The 21,061-nt window shown below is 40.6% G+C and overlaps 2 pseudogenes; both read right to left on the reverse strand.

Annotated features, from left to right (window-relative positions):
• Positions 1–780: 780 nt before the first annotated feature.
• LOC131834679 (large ribosomal subunit protein eL22-like) lies at positions 781–11,521 on the reverse strand (annotated as a pseudogene).
• A 256-nt stretch (positions 11,522–11,777) lies between these two features.
• Positions 11,778–12,899, reverse strand: LOC131834680 (CREB-regulated transcription coactivator 2-like; annotated as a pseudogene).
• Positions 12,900–21,061: the final 8,162 nt, after the last annotated feature.

Raw genomic sequence — 21,061 nt, forward strand, 5'->3', positions numbered from 1 at the left:
AAGCACCAGAAGAAACTCACACTTTTAAAAGTAAAATGGTTGAACCATGAGAGACTATGGACTCTGAAAAACAATCTGAGGGGTTTGAATTGATGGGTGGGTGGCAGGTTGGGGTACAAGGTGGTGGGTCTTATAGAAGGCACGGATTGCATGGAGCACTGGGTGTGGTGAAAAAATAATGAATACTGTTATGCCAAAAATAAATAATTAAAAAAAAAAAAAGTAAAATGGTTGGAGCACATGGGTGGCTCAGTGTGTTGAAGCCACTGCCTTCGGCTCAGGTCATGATCCCAGGGTCCCAGGATGGAGCCCCACATCGGTCTCTCTACTCAGTAGGGAGCCTGTTTCCCCCCCTCTCTCTGTCTGCCTCTCTGGCTGCTTGTGATCTCTCTCTGTCAAATAAATAAATAAAATCATAAAAAAAAATTTGGTGACTAACTACAGAGCATACAGCTCCACACTCTCTTATCCATCTGCTCAAGGTCAAATCACCAGCAATTTTTGCTAGAAGGACTCTACTAATATTTTACTAGTATTGTAGTAAACTACAATTTTCAAGCAGGAAAAAAAAAAGTGTAATCACAAATAAGAGAATGGTGGACTGAGTAAAGTTCTCTTTTTCTTTTCTTTTCTTTTTTTTTTTTCTTCCTGAGTAAAGTTCTATTACTACAATGTGCAATTTTCTGGTAAACCCACACTGCAGAGAATCAATGAAAACCACTGTTTTGGTTCCCAAGTTTTACTCAAGAACTCTTATGAAATATTTCAGATAAATGAGTTTTAATCCTCCCCTTCCTCCACTTCCTCACGCTGGTTAATCTGGAAGGTAACACAATTAGCAACTCTCTTTGCTGTTAGCAACTATGTGCACACAATCACGTAGATGATTATTCTTCAAATACTTTTTAGTGAGATATTTCAAATACCTTTTTGGAAAAAGGCACCTCAGAAGCTACAGTGATCTTGCTCCTTTTAATGGTTACAAACCCACCACCAAGACTCCCAGCTTTTCCATTCACTGATTGTCTCTTGAAGAAAATGTTTAAAATTGGCAGCATCCAAGATTCCATCTTCTACTGCGTGGGTGCACTCAAGGGTAAACTTCAGAACTTGCTTCTTTCCCCTTCTCCCCCTTAACCACAAGCTTTTCCAAGGATTCAATGGCAGCAGCAGAGGCAGAAAGGAAGTTCCCTTCTGAGCTTTTATCCACCTCCAGCCTTGTTGGAAGCCCCTCCTCTATCCTGCCTCCCCCACTCCCTTCTCCTGTATCTGCACCACCATGGGTGTAGCTTGTACAACCAGCTTCTATACAATACTAGGTGCCTCCATCACCCATCGGCTGCTGCTTCTCCTACTCTCACTATCTGGGAACGAACAGCACCCTCTTGGACTTAAACCACCTACTTCAGATTTCCCTATAGGTGCCCCCAGGTTGAAAAGAAATGACAGTGGGGAACAAATTGATTGACTTTTAAGTGGACATAGGTGCAACATATTCTGTATTAAAGTTAATTTGAGGATGGGACAAGATGGCGGGGAAGTAGGAGGAAGCGCCTTTTAAAGCTGTACCCTAAAGTGAGCTGATTACCTGCCAAAGAACTCCAATCACCCATGAAATCAACCTGAGATCAGAATTATACACATCTGGATCTCTACAGGGGCAGAAGACGCCAGTGGGCAGGTAAAGCCCAGTGGGAAAGGCGGACTGATATCGGAAGATAAACAAAAGGGGGAGGGAGCCACCAAAGGTGACCCTTTGGAAAGTAATACCCCTAATACGAACAAGAGTGCCCTGCGTCTGGGGACCAGCATTAACTTGGAGACTGGTTGAAAGCACTCCAAAAGAGCAAAGGATTACGGGGAGGAAATTGTGGGAATTGGGGAGGCCAGGGACAGGGGCTTAAGTGCCTGGTCCCAGGACAGCCTCCCCTGGTGCTGAGTCAGAGAGAGTGAGGTGGAGAAACCAGGTCTTGGTCCCTGAACCACCAGCGCACCTGAGATTGCATGGGTTCTGGCTCCTGTGAGGGGAAGGGAGCCACACTGGATGGCAGAACACGTGAGCCCTGCTTCAGAGCCTGAGACACGTGTGTTCCTCATCCTCTCCTGAGAGAGGTACAAAGGCCCAGCCAGCGCTCTTTGCTACGCGCCATTGTTTCAGAGCCTAAGACGCATGCCCCAAACTCTCCCCCGAGAGAGGTGCACAAAGGCCCAGACTGGTGCTTTCGGATCTGCACCCCATTCTCAGAGCCTGAGATGCCTGTGACCCACAGCCTCCCCTGAAAGAGGTGCACGCAAGCCGGGTGCTCTTAGACCCAGAAAGACCAGGCACTCCCAGCCCAGGCCAGCGGGAAAATATCAGTGTGTGATCACTGCTTGGAACCTCTCTGGCAGTCTGGATCTCCCAGACAGCCACTGCTGCCGTGGTTTTGGGTAAAAGCAGAAGATCCTGCGTCCCCAGGGACCGCGACTTGGAACCTGCTCTGCCAGCGGCCAAGGGGAAATTTATATGGGCTCTGCAACACCCACAGAAGAACAGACTGAGGCTTCTCTCTGAGAGGGAGGTAAGAGTGCAGTTTGCTTTCCTCTAAACCTACAAAAACCATCAAAAGCGGTCAAAGCGAGGGGAAGGGGGGAAAGGTGAACAAACATAAAAACCTCCAGAGAACAAAATCCTGAAAAACTGGTTTCCTCAGAGCCCACCCCCTAGAGGAGGGCTGGAGGACTTCACTCAGGGAACATCATTGACTGAAAACACACGTGGCAGGCCCCTTCCCCAGAAAACCAACCAGGAAAAAAAAAAAAAAAAAAAAAAGACTACAAAAAAACCACTACCATTACTTCATAGGACAACTTTTATTTTTAATTTGTTCCCACTATTCTGGCTCATTTTTTTATATAAATATTTTTTAACCTATTTGCCATCACAGTCAGCTGTCCAGTACATCAAATTCCATAATAACCTTCTAAACTGAACTTTTTGATGCACATACCTGTGTTTCTCTTTTGCATTTTATTTTTTGAATTTTTTTTAAATTTTAGTTTAGTTTAGTCTCGCTTATTCCTTTTTTATTTTCTAATATTCATATAGAGTTAAACTTCAAAGTAATCCCCTTTTCCCAATAAATACTACCCCTATAGGTAAACCAATTTTTAATCCCCCTTTATCCCAGGAAAGTTGAGTCCTTTAACAAAGATACCAAGATACATCCAGGAAGGATCAAAACAACCTTCCTCGCTGACACTGAGAATTTATAACCACTCTCCCATCTTTTTGTTTTTGTTTGTCTGTTTTTGTTTGTATACCTCATAAATCTTACCTTGGGGCCCATTTTCATCTTCCCTTTCTTTCCTGTCTGTCTGTCTCTCTCTCTTTTTTTTTTTCTTTTCCTTTTCTTTTTTTCTCTCATTTGGGTGGGGAATCCTGATTGCTCATAAGTGTTCCCAGGTACACCCTGACTGCACCACGGTCGATACATCCAGCTATATCTGTTCAGTCATCTCTCACAAAAATGACTAGGAGGAGAAATACCCAACAGAAGAAAAATACAGAGGATGGACCTTCTGAAACAGAGCTAATGGCTATCAACATAGACAATATGTCAGAAAGAGAATTCAGGCTAACAATTATCCAGGCAATAGCTAGGTTGGAGAAAGCCATGGATGACAAAACGGAATTGATTAGGACCGAGCTGAAAGCGACCAGACAGGATGTTCACAATGTTAGGGCAGAGCTAAAAGCTACCAGGGCTGAGGTTCACAGTGCTCTAAATGAGTTCCAGTCTAATCTAAATTCTCTCAAAGCTAGGGTAACTGAGAGATTTGCAGGACAAACAGATAGAGAGAAAGGATCAAGAGGAAGCCTGGAACAAACAGCTTAGAAGCCACGAAAACAGAATCAGGGAAATAAATGATGCCATGAAACATTCCAATGTCAGAATTATTGGAATCCCTGAAGGGGAGAAGAAAGAAAGAAGTCTAGAAGATATAGTGGAACAAGTTCTTCATGAAAATTTTCCCAATCTTGCGAATGGAACCAGCATTTTTGTACTAGAGACTGAAAGGTCTCCACCCAAGATTATAGATTCCAGAAAAACATCAAGACACCTGATAGTTAAATTGAGGAATCATAATTGTAGATACAATCTATTGAAAGCTGCTAAGACAGAGGCTCCTTACTTAGAGAGGACAGCCCATCAGAATAACGTCAGACCTGTCCACAGAGACCCGACAAGCCAGAAAGGGCTGGCAAGATATTTTCAGGGCATTAAATGAGAAGAACATGCAGCCAAGAATACTTTATCCAGCAAGACTGACATTCAAAATGGATGGAGAGATAAAGAGTTTCCAAGACCGGCAAGGATTAAAAGATTATGCAACCACCAAGCCAACACTGCAGGGAATATTAAGGGGAGTTCTATAAAAGAGGAAAAATCCAAAGAATAGCATTGAACAGAAATACAGAGACAGTCTACAGAAAGAAAGACTTCAAAGGTAACATGATGTCAATAAAAATGTATCTATCAATAATCACTCTCAGTGTGAATGTCCTAAATATGCCCATAAAATGGCATAGTGTTGCAAATTGGATAAAACGACAGGACCCATCCATATGTTGTCTACAAGAGACCCATTTTGAACCTAAAAATACACCCAGACTGAAAGTGAAGGGATGGAGAAGCATCTTTCATGCCAATGGGCCTCAAAAGAAGGCTGGGGTAGCGATTCTCATAACAGATAAATTAGATTTTAAACTAAAGACTGTAGTCAGAGATACAGAAGGACACTACATAATCCTTTAAGGGACTATCCACCAAGATGATCTAACAATTGTAAATATCTATGCCCCCAATATGGGAGCAGCCAATTACATAAGAAAACTGTTAATCAAGATAAAGAGTCATATTGATATGAATACATTAATAGTAGGAGATCTTAACACCCCTCTCTCAGAAATAGATCACGGAAGCATAAAATCAATAAAGAAACAAGAGCATTTAATGACATTGGACCAGATGACTTCATGGATATATATAGAACATTCCACCCTAAAACAACTGAATACTTATTCTTCTCAAGTGCACATGGAACCTTCTCAAGGAGAGACCACATATTGGGTAACAAATCAGGACTCAACCGATACCAAAAGATAATAATAATTGAGATTATTCCTTGCATATTCTCACAATACAATGCTTTGAAACTGGAGCTCAATCACAAGGAAAAGATCAGAAGGAACTCAGACACCTGGAAACTAAAGACCACCTTGCTTAAAAATGCTTGGATCAACCAGATCAAAGAAGAACTGAAATAATTCATGAAAACCAATGAGAATGAAGACACATCGATCCAAAACCTATAGGATACAGCAAAGGTGGTCCTAAAGGGGAAATACATAGCCATCCAAGCATCCCTCAAAAAAATTAAAAATCCAGAACACACCAGCTGTCTCTACACCTTAAAGAACTGGAGAATCAACAAGAAATCAAAACAACTCCACTCATCAGAAGGGAAATCATCAAGATTAGAGCTGAGATCAATGAGGTAGAAACCAGAGATACAGTAGAACGTAACAATGAAACTGGAATCTGGTTTTTTGAAAGAATCAATAAGATCGATAAACCATTGACCACACTATTTGAAAAGAAAAGAGAGAAAGCCCAAATTCATAAAATTATGAATGAAAAGGAAGAGAACACAACTAACACCAAGGAAGTAGAAACAATCATCAGAAGTTATTATCAACAGTTATATGCCAATAAGCTTAGCAACCTAGATGAAATGCATGCATTCCTGGAAAACTATAAGCTCCCAAAATTTAACCAGGAAGAAATTGACAACCTGAATAGGCCGATATCTAGTAACGAGATTGAAGCAGTGATCAAAAACCTCCCAAAAAACAAAAGCTCAGGACCTGCTGGATTCCCTGGGGAATTCTACCAAACTTTCAATGAAGAAATAACACCTGTCCAGTTTTTCCAGCACCACTTATTGAAGAGACTGTATTTTTTCCACTGTATATTTTTTCCTGTTTTGCCGAAGATTATTTGACCATAGAGTTGAGGGTCCATATCTGGGCTCTCTACTCTGGTCCACTGGTCTGTTTCTGTTTTTGTGCCAGTACCATGCTGTCTTGGTGATCACAGCTTTGTAGTAAAGCTTGAAATCAGGTAATGTGATGCCCCAAGATTTATTTTTGTTTTTCAAGATTTCCTTAGTGATTTGGGGTCTCTTCTGATTCCATACAAATTTTAGGATTATTTGCTCCAGCTCTTTGAAGAATACCGGTGGAATTTTGATAGCAATGGCATTAAAAGTATAGATTGCTCTAGGCAGTATAGACATTTTAACAATGTTTATTCTTCAAATCCAAGAGCATGGAATGGTCTTCCATCTTTTTCTGTCTTCTTCAATTTCTTTCATGAGTGTTCTGTAGTTCCTCAAGTACAGATCCTTGACCTCTTTGGTTAAGTTTATCCCCAGGTATCTTATGGTTCTTGGTGCTATAGTAAATGGAATTGATTCTCTCATTTCCCTTTCTGTATTTTAATTATTAGTGTATAAGAAAGCCACTGATTTCTGTGCATTGACTTTGTATCCTGCCACGTTGCTGAATTGCTGTATGAGTTCTAGTAGTTTGGGGGGGGAGTCTTTTGGGTTTTCCATATAAAGAGTCATGTCATCTGCGAAGAGAAAGAGTTTGACTTCTTCATTGCCAATTTGGATACATTTATTTCTATTTGTTGTCTGATTACTGTTGCTAGGACTTCTAATACTATGTTGAACAAGAGTGGAGAGAGTGGGAATCCTTGTCGTGTTCCTGATCTCAACGGGAAGGATGCAAGATTTTCCCATTGAGGATGATATTTGCTGTGGGTCTTTCATAGGTAGATTTGATGAGGTACAGGAATGTTCCCTCTATCCCTATACTTTGAAGTGTTTTAATCAGGAATGGATGCTGGATTTTGTCAAATGCTTTTTCTGCATCAATTGAGAGGACCATGTGGTTCTTCTCTCTTCTCATATTAATTTGTTGTATCACATTGATTGATTTGTGAATGTTGAACCATTCTTGTAGCCCAGGGATGAATCCTACCTGATCATGGTGGATAATCTTTTTAATGTGCTGTTGTACCCTGTTTGCTAGGATCCTGTTGAGAATCTTAGCATACATATTCATCAGTGATATTGGTCTGAAATACTCCTTTTTGGCAGGGTCTTTGCCTGGTTTGGGGATCAGGGTAATGCTGGATTCATAGAAAGAGTTAGGAAGTTTTCCTTCTGCTTCAATTTTTTGAAACAGCTTCAGGAGAATAGGTGTTATTTCTTCTTCGAAAGAATTCTCCGAGGAATCCATCAGGTCCTGGGATCTTGTTTTTTGGGAGGTTTTTGATCACCACTTCAATCTCGTTACTAGATATGGGTCTATTCAGGTTGTCAATTTCTTCTTGATTCAATTTTAGGAGTTTATAGTTTTCCAGGAATACATCAATTTCCCTATGACCCTGCCATTGCACTCCTGGGTATTTACCCCAAAGATACAGATGTAGGGAAAAGAAGGGCCATCTGTACCCCAATGTTTATAGCAGCAATGCCCACAGTCGCCAAACTGTGGAAAGAACCAACATGCCCTTCAACGGGCGAATGGATAAGGAAGATGTGGTCCATATACACTATGGAGTATTATGCCTCCATCAGAAAGGACGAAACCCAACTTTTGTAGCAACATGGACGGGACTGGGATTATGCTGAGTGAAATAAGTCAAATAAGTCAAGCAGAGAGAGTCATTACCATATGGTTTCACTTATTGTGGAGCATAACAAATAGCATGGAGGACATGGGGAGATAGGAGAAGGGAGTTTGGGGAAACTGGAAGGGGAGGTGAACCATGAGAGACTATGGACCCTGAAAAACAATCTGAGGCATTTGAAGTGGAGAGGGGGTGGGAAGTCAGGGTACCAGGTGGTGGGTATTATAGAGGGCATGGATTGCATGGAGCACTGGGTGTAGTGAAAAAATAATGATACTGTTATGCTGAAAATAAATAAATAAATAAAAATAACTCACTATTATTCTGCGTGAAGATACTGATTTAAAGTCCCTTGGGATGGTTTCAAGTATTATTGAGCAATTGGTAATAATTCCATTTATGATTAACCTACCTCCGGTTAATGGGAATGTAATTTTTTTTTTTTTTGAGACTGTAATTTTTAAAAGAAATCGACAGGAAGCAGAAAAGGTATTTGAGATATTTGAACCTGTTGCAAATCCATTTATGTGCCACGGTTTAATTCTTCAGAGCACATTGAGAGTAAAGGTATGAAAATAAAGGACATTATGTATTTTGCTCCATCTGTGAAACACTTCACTCAGTACATATTCACAGAAATGCCCAGAGTGTCTCAATCTCATTCCTCAATCCCTGGGATGTCAGTGAATCTTTTGCAGAGAGCAAGTGTGACCTGGAAGAATGTACTCACTCTCTCAGTCCCATGCAGGTCAGGCCCATCCAAGGTCAAGGCTGAAATGGGAACATCCTGGGGGGAGGGATGTAGGTGCCAAGTTATGGGAAAAAGCCTAGAGAACTGGCACTTTGGCCTCTCACCTTGATAGCATCAAGGGAGCGAGACCTGGGTCAGAAAAAGCAAGGGAGACCCTGACCAACCCTGAGAGGCTGATTGGAATCACCCTGTGTCAGAGTCTCTGTCAGAGAAACTTATCTGCAGAGGCTGGACTATAGGCTGAAACCATGAGGCCAGAATCCTGCTCTCTGCTGACCTTCATCAAATAATCAGGCCCACCATTCACCAGGTGCCATTTCACTCTGAACGTTATGTACTTTATTTTAATAAATAATTTACTCTAATCCTCAGAGGAGAGTCTTTCCTCATTTTAAATCTGAGTGACAGAAACTCAACAATAGGAGAGAACCTGCCAAAGGTCATTTGGTTGTGTAGCCAAATCCTACAGGAGCCAGGTGCACCCCAAGCTCAGCTGAGCTCTAAACAGAGGGCATCAGATTGGGAGCACCAACAATAGGAGTGCTCCAGATCAGACAGGCAGGAGGGGAGACAGAGATCATATTCGAACTTCTACTATAAAAAAGGGAACTTCTATTAGAAAGCTAGCAACTAGCGTACTTAACTCTCTTAACATGTTGCTTCAATTTCTTTTTATAATCTGTATAATGTCTGTACATATTTACTAGTTGCACATTGAAAATATATTCTGAAAGGAGTAGATGATCCAAAGAGTTCATTGTTCTGCTTGTGTTTCTCCAGTGTTCCCAGCACCATTTCTTGAAGGGACTATACTTTTTATTCAGTCTTCTTAGCTTACTTACCTATTATTGGTTAACCACACGTGTTGGGATTTAATTCTGGGCTCTCTATTCTGTTCTATTGGTGCATATGTTGCTTTTTTTTTTTTTTGCCATTACCACGTTGGATTCTGTTACCATGGCTTTGAGGTATGGTTTGAAATGAGGAAATGTGCTACCTCCAGCTTTGCTCTCTTTTTGCAGGATTACTTTGGCTATTTGGAGTCTCCTACTCTTCCACACAAATTTCAGAATGATTTCTTCTATTTCTATAAAAAATGCCTTTGGTATTTTGATTGGGATCAGATTGACTCTGTAATGGCTTTGTGTAACATGGTCATTTAAAAAGTATTAATTATTCAAATCATAAACATGGAAGTGTTTCCAATTGTTTGTGTCTTCAATTTCTTTCAGAAAAGTCTTGTAGTTTTCATTGTACAGGTCCCTCACTTCCGTGGTTTCTTATATTCCTATTTTATTGCTTTTGATGCTGTTTTCATTTTCTGATGCTTCACCATTAGCGTACAAGTATGCCACTAATTTTTGTAAGTCCATTTGTAATATGTCACTTTATTGAATCATTGATTACTTTCAACAGATTTTTTTATCGACTCTTCAGATTTTTCTGTATGTAAGATGATATTTGCAAAGAGTGAAATTTTCACTTCTTCTTTCCTGATATGGAAGGTTTTTTATTTCTTTCTCTTGCCTAACTGCTCTAGCTAGGACTTCCGCTACCATATTGAATAGAGGTGGGGAGTGTTCTTCCTTGTTATGTTCCTGTTCTTAGAGGAAATGTTTTCAATTTCTCTTCATTGAGTAGGATGTTTGCTGTGGGTTTCCTGTAGGTGGTCTTTATATGTAGAGGTATGCTCCTTCTATATCCAATCTATTAAGACTTTTATCATAAAAGAATGGTATATTTTGTCTAATTTCTTTGGGCAACTTTTGAGATGATTATATGATTTTTACCTTTCATTTTCTTGGTGTATTGAATTACACTTATTGATCTTTGTAGGTTCAGCTACACTTGCATCCCACAGATAAATCCAATTTAGCCACGGTGTCCAATTTTTTTAATGTGTGAACTCAGTTCGATAACACTTTGCTGAGAATATTTCCATCTGTATTCATCAAGGATACTGGTTTATTGCTTTTTTCTTGTGGTGGTATCCTTATCTGGTTTGCTATCAAAATAATACTGCCTTTGTAGAATGAATTTGAAATTGTTGCCTCTTCCTTAACATTCTGGAAGAGTTTGAGGAGTATTGGAGGAGTATTGAGGAGTATTAATTTTCCACTGCATGTTCATTAGAATTCACTAGTGAAGCCATTTGACCATAAGTTTTTCTTTTGGGAGTTATTGGGTTTTTATTTTGTTTTGTTTTGTTTTTAAATTTTTAAATTTTTTTAATAAACATATAATGTATTATTAGCCCCAGGGGTACAGGTCTGCGAATCATCAGTTTGATACACTTCACAGCACTCACCATATCACATATCATCCCTGATGTCCATAACCCAACCACCCTCTCTCTACCCCCCTACTCCCAGTCACCCTCAGTTTGTTTTGTGGCAGTAAGAATCTCTTATGGTTTGTGTCCCTCCCGATCCCATCTTCTTTCATTTATTCTTTTCCTACCCCTCTAAATCCCCCACATTGCATCTCCACTTCCCCACATCTTGGAGAGAATATGACAGTTGTCTTTCTCTGATTGACCTATTTCGCTAAACATAAAACCCTCTAGTTCCACCACATTGTTGCAAATGGCAAGATTTCATTTTTATTTGATGGCTGCATAGTATTCCATTGTGTATATATATATACCTCACCTTCTTTATCCATTCATCTCTTCATGGACATCTAGGTTCTTTCCATAGTTTGGCTACTGGGGAGATTGCTGCTATAAATATTTGCGTGCATGTACCCCTTCAGATCACTACATTTGTACCCTTAGGGTCAACACCCAGTCGTGCAATTGCTGGGTCATAAAGTAGCTCTATTTTCAAATTTTTGAGGAACCTCCATGCTGTTTTCCAGAGTGGTTGCACCAGCTTGCATTCCCATCAACAGTGTAGGAGGGTTCCCCTTTCTCCACATCCTCACCAGCATCTGCCAGGCACTCCAGCCAGGGCTGCCACAATCTCATTACAATAACCTGGGAAGGACTCTTCTGGGAGGATGATGTTGGGCCCTGAGCCATGGTAGGAACAGAGGGTCAAGTTCTGGTGGTGGAGGGCATGGGGGTCCTGTAGGCTGCTAAATGGCCCCCTGTCCTCTAAAAATAAAGGTCCCTCTGAAAAGCTGGGAGGTCCAACACCAGGCTGATTGATGGGCTTCAATGCTAAATAGTTCTTGCTGCTGAGACAGAGTGTGTGCATGCCAGGGGACAAACAAGTCAGAGCAGCAGTCATCAAAGAGTACACTGTGAGGAAACAGGTTTCCCAGGCTGAAGTCCTTCACCAGCTGATGGTAAAATGCTTGTTCATGCCCATTAAGCTGGGTGGGTATAGTGTCCCACAGTGTGGTGAGCTTCCCAGATTCTGCCCACCTGAAGGTGCTTTGAGCACGCCTGAGAGGACATCAATGGATGCTATAGAGGCTTTGAGGTAGGTGGCTGGGTGTGCAGAATCAAATTTGAGGGGGCTGTATGGGTATGGAGTCAGCCTCTGGTCAATGGACAATGTGCTGATATCCAGGGGACACCCTGAATGAGGCAGGACAAGGCATGTGTCATTGTTGTCAAAAACTTTTTGGGCAGCTGCTCTTGGGTGTCAACTGAGCCCTTGGGCAACTTCGGGCAGCTGAGGGGCACATGGTAGTGGCAGGAAGGGATTCCAGGTGAAGAAGCTGGGTAGGGTGGTACCCAGCACAGGAGAGGAAGTTGAGGGGGAGGAATTGGATGATGCGAGAACCAGAGCAGTGAGTGAGAAGGGAGGAGGCTGACAGTGAGGGGTAGCTATCAGAGCCTTGAACATGGGGGTGGGGAATGCTTCAAGAAGCCTAGGGGTTCAGATTGCTCAGGGAAGACCACAGGATGGGTAGCTGAGCAGGGAATAAAGTCCTGACTCATCATAGCCCAAGCTTGGTCCAGGCACTGGCTCCCACTGATCCTGAGGTGGATCAGGCTGTGTCTTAATTTAGAGGTACTGATGCCCTCACTCAGGCTAGGGTAGACTGTCTCAGTGCCCGGGGGTTGGGAAGTGCCAGGGGAAAGTGCAGGTTGGTGAGATCAGGTAAGGAGCTTCCTATGTTCGTGGCTGTTGGAAGGCAGGCACATTGGCAGGCTGGTCAGAGAGCACATGGTGCCCTGATGAACATGAGAAAGGTGTTAATTGCAGGGAGTTCACAGGACTGAGATCAGGAAGAACATAAGAACAGCTTCCAAGCATGGCATGGCTTCAACAATCCTTTGTCGTCTAATAAGTAGTCTTCAATAACAGGGACTTTGGAGTGTACTTTGCCATTCAGGAAACCTCCATGGTGGCTGTGCAGGATGCTAGAAGAGGCGGGGCCTGGATAAGTGTCCTGAAGGCTGGGGTTCCTCACACTGGTGTGAAGGCAGAGTCAGTGCTTGTCCTATTCAGTCAGATAGTAGTAGAAAGCCCTTCTCTTCTCTGCAGGGACATTGTCCCAGGGCACATCCTCCACCAGCTGGGCTCTGGGGGAAGAGACAAATAGGCAGGACCACAGGGAGAGCTGTCTTTCTGGCAGGGATAGCGATGGAGTGGGGGCACCATTTTTCTGGAATCTGACTGTAACTGTTCCAAAGCTCCTGGTGCCCAGGGCTCCACAATGAATACAGAGGCAAGTTGAGGGGGCTTGTGGAACTCAGCCAGGTCAGAGCTAATCTGTTTATCAACGGGCAGAGAACGGCCATAAGGAGAGATCCTTGTGTATGCCAGTCGCAATCTGGGGGCCTGTAGGCCCCATGTGTTCCTCAACCCCAGGCTCTCTGGTGTCTGTGCCTCCCCTACAAGCCTGTCTTCCTGCCCTTCAGCCTCCACCTGTGCCTCTCAGATGACTACACTGGTCTGTTCAGGTTTTCTGCGTCGTCCTAAGTCAGTCTTGGTAAGTTGTGTTTCCTTTAGATACATAATTTGTTGGTATGAAATTATTCATAGTCTTTCATGATTCTTTCATGTTTTCATTTTCTTGTCCTATCCATTACAATAACCCTCTTTTATTTCTTCTTTTTTTAATTATATTAGTCACCATACAGTACTATGTCTCTTTTTTTTTCTTAGACTAGCTAACTTTTTGCCAGTTTGTGTTCATCATCATCTAGAACCAGCTTTTAGTTTCATTGATCCTTTCTATTGTTTTTCAGGTCTCTATTTCATTTACTTCTGCTCTGATTTTTAGTATTTCTTTCCTTTTGTTAACTTTGGGCTTAATTTGTTCCTCTTTTTCTAGTTAATTGTAGTGTACAGGTAGATCGTTTATTTCAGATCTTTCTAATTTTTTTTTTTTTGCTCTAAACTTCCTCTCTGAACTGCTTTTACTGCAACCCACAAAATTTGATATATTGTATTTGATTTTCACTTGTTGGAGACCATTATTTTATTTCCCTTTTGATTTCCTCTTTGACCTATTGATTGTGTTACCAAACTCAGACTAGTTGAGCACCCAATGCCCAGTAAGCCAATGTCTGAGACATGGGTTTTGAGGCAAAGAAAGCCTCATTATCACAAGGAAAGCCCAGTGAGAAGGCTGGCTATCATTCCCAAAGCTGCATTGCCCTCTGGAGGAAAGGGGACAGCCACTACTTGTTTTGGGAAGGAGGTGAATGTATGAGAGGAGGATGAGGTGTTTCTGGAAACCTTAAGACATTGGGCCTTGAAAGAATCTGGAGCTGTATATTCCTCTGGAAAATAAGGCACCCCATTCAAGACCTGGAATGATCAGGTATGTCAGATAATTTTGAGACAAATGTTTCTTTCCACTCCCCATTAGGTTCCTATAATCAGTGGGTAAACAGAGAGTCGGGGTAAAAAGCAAAGTAAATGATTGATCATGCATGAGGTTAAGAGATGCAAAAACATTCTCAGTAGGGAATAAAATATGAAATGCAGCTAAGGTAATAATGCAACTAATACAATATAGTTCTGCATATGCTTTCAAGACTAGTCCAAGAACCAGGTGTCTCGCCTCAGATGTTTAAAATTTTGTCATCTCGTTCCCACATATTTTTAGGTCTACTCAATTTCCTCTTATTCATTTTTACTTTCATACCAACGTGGTCAGAGAAGTTGGCTAATATGGTTTCAGTCTTCTTAATTTTGTTAAGATTTCTGGTTTTCATCAGGGGATCGATCCTGGAGAATGTTCAATGAGAAGAATATGCATTTCTCTGCAACTGGACAGAATGTTCCGTCAATGTCTATCATTTTTTTTCTTGAAGTGTGGTTACCTTCTGTTTCCTTGCTGATTCTCCATCTGGATGATCCATCCATTGTGGACTGTGGGGAATTAAGGTCTATTTCTCCCTTAAGATCTGTATTTGTTTAATGTATTTCAATACTCAGGTGTTAAGCTCATGTATTTACAACTGTTATATCTTCTTTTTGGCTTGAAGTGTATCTTGTATGATGTACACATGGCTCCACCTGCTTTCTTTTCAGTAACATTTTCGTGGGTTATGCACATCCGTTCCTCCACTATAAACCTACATTTGTCCATTGTACAGCAAAAGACCCTTTTGGAAGGATCACAAACTTGGGTCTATGTTTTTAATTTATCAAGGCACCCTCTGTCTTTTGATTGGTAAAGTCAATCCACTTATGTTTAAATGATTATTGATATGTAAGGACTTACTATTGTCATTTTATCTTTTCTTTTCTGGTTGTTTTCTATCTTTATTATTTCTTCTTCTTTGTGTTTCTGTCGACTTTTATCACTTGCTGGTTTTCCATGATGATTCCCTAGTTTCCCCCTTTTTAAGGTTCTCTCTGCTGTAGACCTCTAGATATTCTTTTTTCTTACCATTAGTTTTGTATAAACTGTTTCATAGATTAAATGGTGATTTCCTGCTGTTGGCAACTTTTCTTCATTTGCCTACATATCAGTTCTCATTTTCCTCTTCTGCTTTTACATTTTTGCTGTCACAAACTCTTTTCCTGGTATGGGTTTGTTACCAACTGTAGTAGCTCTAGTTATTTTTAATAACTTTAGCCATTGCTGTTATCATTAAGTGTTTAATGCCCTATTCTAAAATAAGGTTACAGTTTCTGACTCTATCTGCCAGCTTACTCAGAGGCTCTGTACCTTCATCTTTTCATTACAGTATTAAAATTCTGCTCAATATGTCTTGGAGGCAGGACTAGTGGTGGTGAATTCCCTCAAGTTTTTTCTGGGAAAGTCTCTATTTCTCCTTCATGTCTGAAAGATAAATCCTGGATACAGATTTCCTGTCTGGCAATATTTATTTGTTAATGTTATGAGTATGTCATTCCACTCTCTCCGGGTCTACAGAGTTTCTGCTGAAAAATCTGCTAATAATCTCTCCTGGCGGGGGGGCTCGTTTTTACATTAATTTCTTTTATACTTTCAAGATTCCTTCTTTATCTTTTTTTTATTAATTTTTTTTATTTTTTATAAACATATATTATTATCCCCAGGGGTACAGGTCTGTGAATAACCATGTTTACACACTTCACAGCACTCACCAAAGCACATACCCTCCCCAATGTCCATAATCCCATCCCCTTCTCCCAAACCCCCTCCCCCCAGCAACCCTCAGTTTCTTTTGTGAGATTAAGAGTCACTTATGGTTTGTCTCCCTCCCAATCCCATCTTCTTTCATTTATTCTTCTCCTACCCACTTAAGCCCCCATGTTGCATCACCACTTCCTCATATCAGGGAGATCATACGATAGTTGTCTTTCTCTGCTTGACGTATTTCGCTAAGCATGATACGCTGTAGTTCCATCCACGTTGTCGCAAATGGCAAGATTTCATTTCTTTTGATGGCTGCATAGTATTCCATTGTGTATATATACCACATCTTCTTGATCCATTCATCTGTTGATGGACATCTAGGTTCTTTCCATAGTTTGGCTATTGTGGACATTGCTGCTATAAACATTTAGGTACACGTGCCCCTTTGGATCACTACTTTGTATCTTTAGGGTAAATACCCAATAGTGCAATTGCTGGGTCATAGGGCAGTTCTATTTTCAACATTTTGAGGAACCTCCATGCTGTTTTCCAGAGTGGCTGCACCAGCTTGCATTCCCACCAACAGTGGAGGAGGGTTCCCCTTTCTCCGCATCCACACCAGCATCTGTCATTTCCTAACTTGTTGATTTTAGCCATTCTGACTGGTGTGAGGTGATATCTCATTGTGGTTTTGATTTGTATTTCAATGATGCTGAGTGATATGGAGCACTTTTTCATGTGTCTGTTGGCCATCTGGATGTCTTCTTTGCAGAAATGTCTGTTCATGTCCTCTGCCCATTTCTTGATTGGATTATTTGTTCTTTGGCTGTTGAGTTTGCTAAGTTCTTTATAGATTCTGGACACTAGTCCTTTATCTGATATGTCGTTTGCAAATATCTTCTCCCATTCTGTCAGTTGTCTTTTGATTTTGTTAACTGTTTCCTTTGCTGTGCAAAAGCTTTTAATCTTGATGAAATCCCAATAGTTCATTTTTGCCCTTGCTTCCCTTGCCTTTGGCGTTGTTCCTAGGAATATGTTGCTGTGGCTGAGGTCGAAAAGGTTGCTGACTGTGTTCTCCTCAAGCATTTTAATGGATTCCTTTCTCACATTGAGGTCCTTCATGCATTTTGAGTCTATTTTTGTGTGTGGTGTAAGAAAATGGTCCAATTTCATTTTTCTGCATGTGGCTGTCCAATTTTCCCAGCACCATTTATTGAAGAGGCTGTCTTTTTTCCGTTGGACATTCTTTCCTGCTTTGTCGAAGATTTGTTGACCGTAGAGTTGAGGGTCTATTTCTGGGCTCTCTATTCTGTTCCATTGATCTATGGGTCTGTTTTTGTGCCAGTACCATGCTGTCTTGATGATGACAGCTTTGTAATAGAGCTTAAAGTCCGGAATTGTGATGCCACCCACGTTGGCTTTCTTTTTCAATATCCCTTTGGCTATTCGAGGTCTTTTCTGGTTCCATATAAATTTTAGAATTGTTTGTTCCATTTCTTTAAAATGATGGATGGTACTTTGATAGCAATTGCATTAAATGTGTAGATTGCTTTAGGTAGCAGAGACATTTTCGCAATATTTATTCTTCCAATCCAGGAGCATGGAACATTTTTCCATTTCTTTGTGTCTTCCTCAATTTCTTTCATGAGTACTTTATAGTTTTCTGAGTATAGATTCTGTGCCTCTTTGGTTAGGTTTATTCCTAGGTATCTTATGGTTTTGGGTGCTATTGTAAATGGGATTGACTCCTTAATTTCTATTTCTTCTGTCTTGCTGTTGGTGTAGAGGAATGCAACTGATTTCTGTGCATTGATTTTATATCCTGACACTTTACTGAATTCCTGTATAAGTTCTAGCAGTTTTGGAGTGGAGTCTTTTGGGTTTTCCACATATAGTATCATGTCATCTGCGAAGAGTGATAATTTGACTTCTTCTTTGCCGATTTGGGTGCCTTTGATTTCCTTTTGTTGTCTGATTGCTGAGGCTAGGACCTCTAGTACTATGTTGAATAGCAGTGGTGATAATGGACATCCCTGCCATGTTCCTGACCTTAGCAGAAAAGCTTTCAGTTTTTCTCCACTGAGAATGATATTTGCGGTGGGTTTTTCATAGATGGCTTTGATGATATTGAGGTATGTGCCCTCTATCCCTATCCTTGCTGATCTTTTGCTTGGATGATCTGTCCATTTCAGTAACGGGAGTGTTAAAGTCCCCTACTATTATTGTATTATTGTTGATGTGTTTCTTTGATTTTGTTATTAATTGGTTTATATAATTGGCTGCTCCCACGTTGGGGCATAGATATTTGAAATTGTTAAATCTTCTTGTTGGAAAGACCCTTTGAGTATGATATAGTGTCCTTCCTCATCTCTTATTAGAGTCTTTGGCTTAAAATATAATTTGATCTGATATAAGGATTGCCACTCCTGCTTTCTTCTGATGTCCATTAGCATGGTAAATTCTTTTCCACCCCCTCACTTTAAATCTGGAGGTGTCTTCGGGCTTAAAATGAGTTTCTTGGAGGCAACATGTAGATGGGTTTTGTTTTTTTTATCCATTCTGATATCCTGTGTCTTTTGACAGGGGCATTTAGCCCATTCACATTCAGGGTAACTATTGAGAGATATGAATTTAGTGCCATTGTATTGCCTGTAAGGTGACTGTTACTGTATATGGTCTCTGTTCCTTTCTGATCTACCACTTGTAGGCTCTCTCTTTGCTTAGAGGACCCCTTTCAATATTTCCTGTAGAGCTGGTTTGGTATTTGCAAATTCTTTCAGTTTTTGTTTGTCCTGGAAGCTTTTAATCTCTCCTTCTATTTTCAATGATAGCCTACCTGGATATAGTATTCTTGGCTGCATGTTTTTCTTGTTTAGTGCTGTGTAAATATCATGCCAGCTCTTTCTGGCATGCCAGGTCTCTGTGGATAAGTCAGCTGCCAATCTAATATTTTTACCATTGTATGTTACAGACTTCTTTTCCTGGGCTGCTTTCAGGATTTTCTCTTTGTCACTGAGACTTGTGAATTTTACTATTAGGTGACATGGTGTGGGCCTATTCTTATTGATTTTGAGGGGCATTCTCTGAACCTCCTGAATTTTGATGCTCGTTCCCTTTGCCATATTGGGGAAATTCTCCCCAATAATTCTCTCCAGTATACCTTCTGCTCCCCTCTCTCTTTCTTCTTCTTCTGAAATCCCAATTATTCTAATGTTGTTTCATCTTATGGTGTCACTTATCTCTCGAATTCTCCCCTCGTGGTCCAGTAGCTGTTTGTCCCTCTTTTGCTCAGCTTCTTCATTCTCTGTCATTTGGTCTTCTATATCACTAATTCTTTCTTCTGCCTCATTTATCCTAGCAGTGAGAGCCTCCATTTTTGATTGCACCTCATTAATAGCTTTTTTGATTTCAACTTGGTTAGATTTTAGTTCTTTTATGTCTCCAGAAAGGGCTTTTATATATCTCGAGAGGGTTTCTCTAATATCTTCCATGCCTTTTTCGAGCCCGGCTAGAACCTTGAGAATTGTCATTCTGAACTCTAGATCTGGCATATTACCAATGTCTGTATTGATTAGGTCCCTAACCTTCGGCACTGCCTCTTTTTTTTTTTTTTTTTTTTGTGTTGAATTTTTACGTCTTGTCATTTTGTCCTGATAAGAGTATATGAAGGGGCATGTAAATACTAAAGGGGTGGCAACAACCCCAGGAAAATGTGCTTTAACCAAATTAGAAGAGATCCAAAATCGTGAGGGGGGAGTAAGGGGATAAAAAGTCGTTCAAAAAGGAAGAAATAAAAAAAAAAGAAAGAAAAAAAAAAAGAAAAGAACAGAATTAAAAAAAAGTAAACACCTTTCAGAAAGTGCTTGTTTTTCTGCTTCCAGAATTGCTGTCCTTCTTCTCTTCGATCTGCCGATGGATTTTCAGGTGTTTGCAATCTTTAGATAAGCTATCTAGCTCATCTCCGGCTAGCTGAAGTAGTCTCAGCCTGCTACTTCTCCGCCATCTTGACTCCTCCCCCTCCTTCTTTATCTTTGACCATTAACAGTGTCATTGGAAAGTGTCTTGGAGATTCTATTTTTGTATTGAGATAATAAGGTTTTCTATTAACTTCACAGACTTCTCTGTCCAGGTGTTTCCCCAGGATTGGGAAGTTCTCTGACAACACTTTGTAATAACAGCTCTGCCCCTCTTCTCCTTCTCTTTTCCTTTGATATACCCACTATTCTTAACTGGCTCTCCCAATGGAAACTGGTAGCTCTTGCAGGATTTCTTCATTTTCTTTTTTTCTTTTTTTTAAATTTTTTAATTTTTTATTTTTTTTATTAATTTTTTATTTTTTACAAACATATATTTTTATCTCCAGGGGTACAGGTCTGTGAATCACCAGGTTTACACACTTCACAGCACTCACCAAATCACATACCCTCCCCAATGTCCATAATCCCACACCCTTCTCCCAAACCCCCTCCCCCCAGCAACCCTCAGTTTGTTTTGTGAGATTAAGAGTCACTTATGGTTTGTCTCCCTCCCAATCCCATCTTGTTTCATTTATTCTTCTTCTACCCACTTAAGCCTCCATGTTGCATCACCAATTCCTCATGTCAGGGAGATCATATGATAGTTGTCTTTCTCTGCTTGACTTATTTCGCTAAGCATGATACGCTCTAGTTCCATCCATGTTGTCGCAAATGGCAAGATTTCATTTCTTTTGATGGCTGCATAGTATTCCATTGTGTATATATACCACATCTTCTTGATCCATTCATCTGTTGATGGACATCTAGGTTCTATCGGGATTTCATCAAGATCAAAAGCTTTTGCACAGCAAAGGAAACAGTTAACAAAATCAAAAGCCAACTGACAGAATGGGAGAAGATATTTGCAAACGACATATTAGATAAAGGACTAGTGTCCAGAATCTATAAAGAACTTAGCAAACTCAACAGCCAAAGAACAAATAATCCAATCAAGAAATGGGCAGAGGACATGAACAGACATTTCTGCAAAAAAAAGACATCCAGATCGCCAACAGACACATGAAAAAGTGCTCCGTATCACTCGGCATCAGGGAAATACAAATCAA

This window comes from Mustela lutreola, chromosome 6, assembly GCF_030435805.1.
Source record: "Mustela lutreola isolate mMusLut2 chromosome 6, mMusLut2.pri, whole genome shotgun sequence".
Classification (NCBI taxonomy): Eukaryota; Metazoa; Chordata; class Mammalia; order Carnivora; family Mustelidae; genus Mustela; species Mustela lutreola.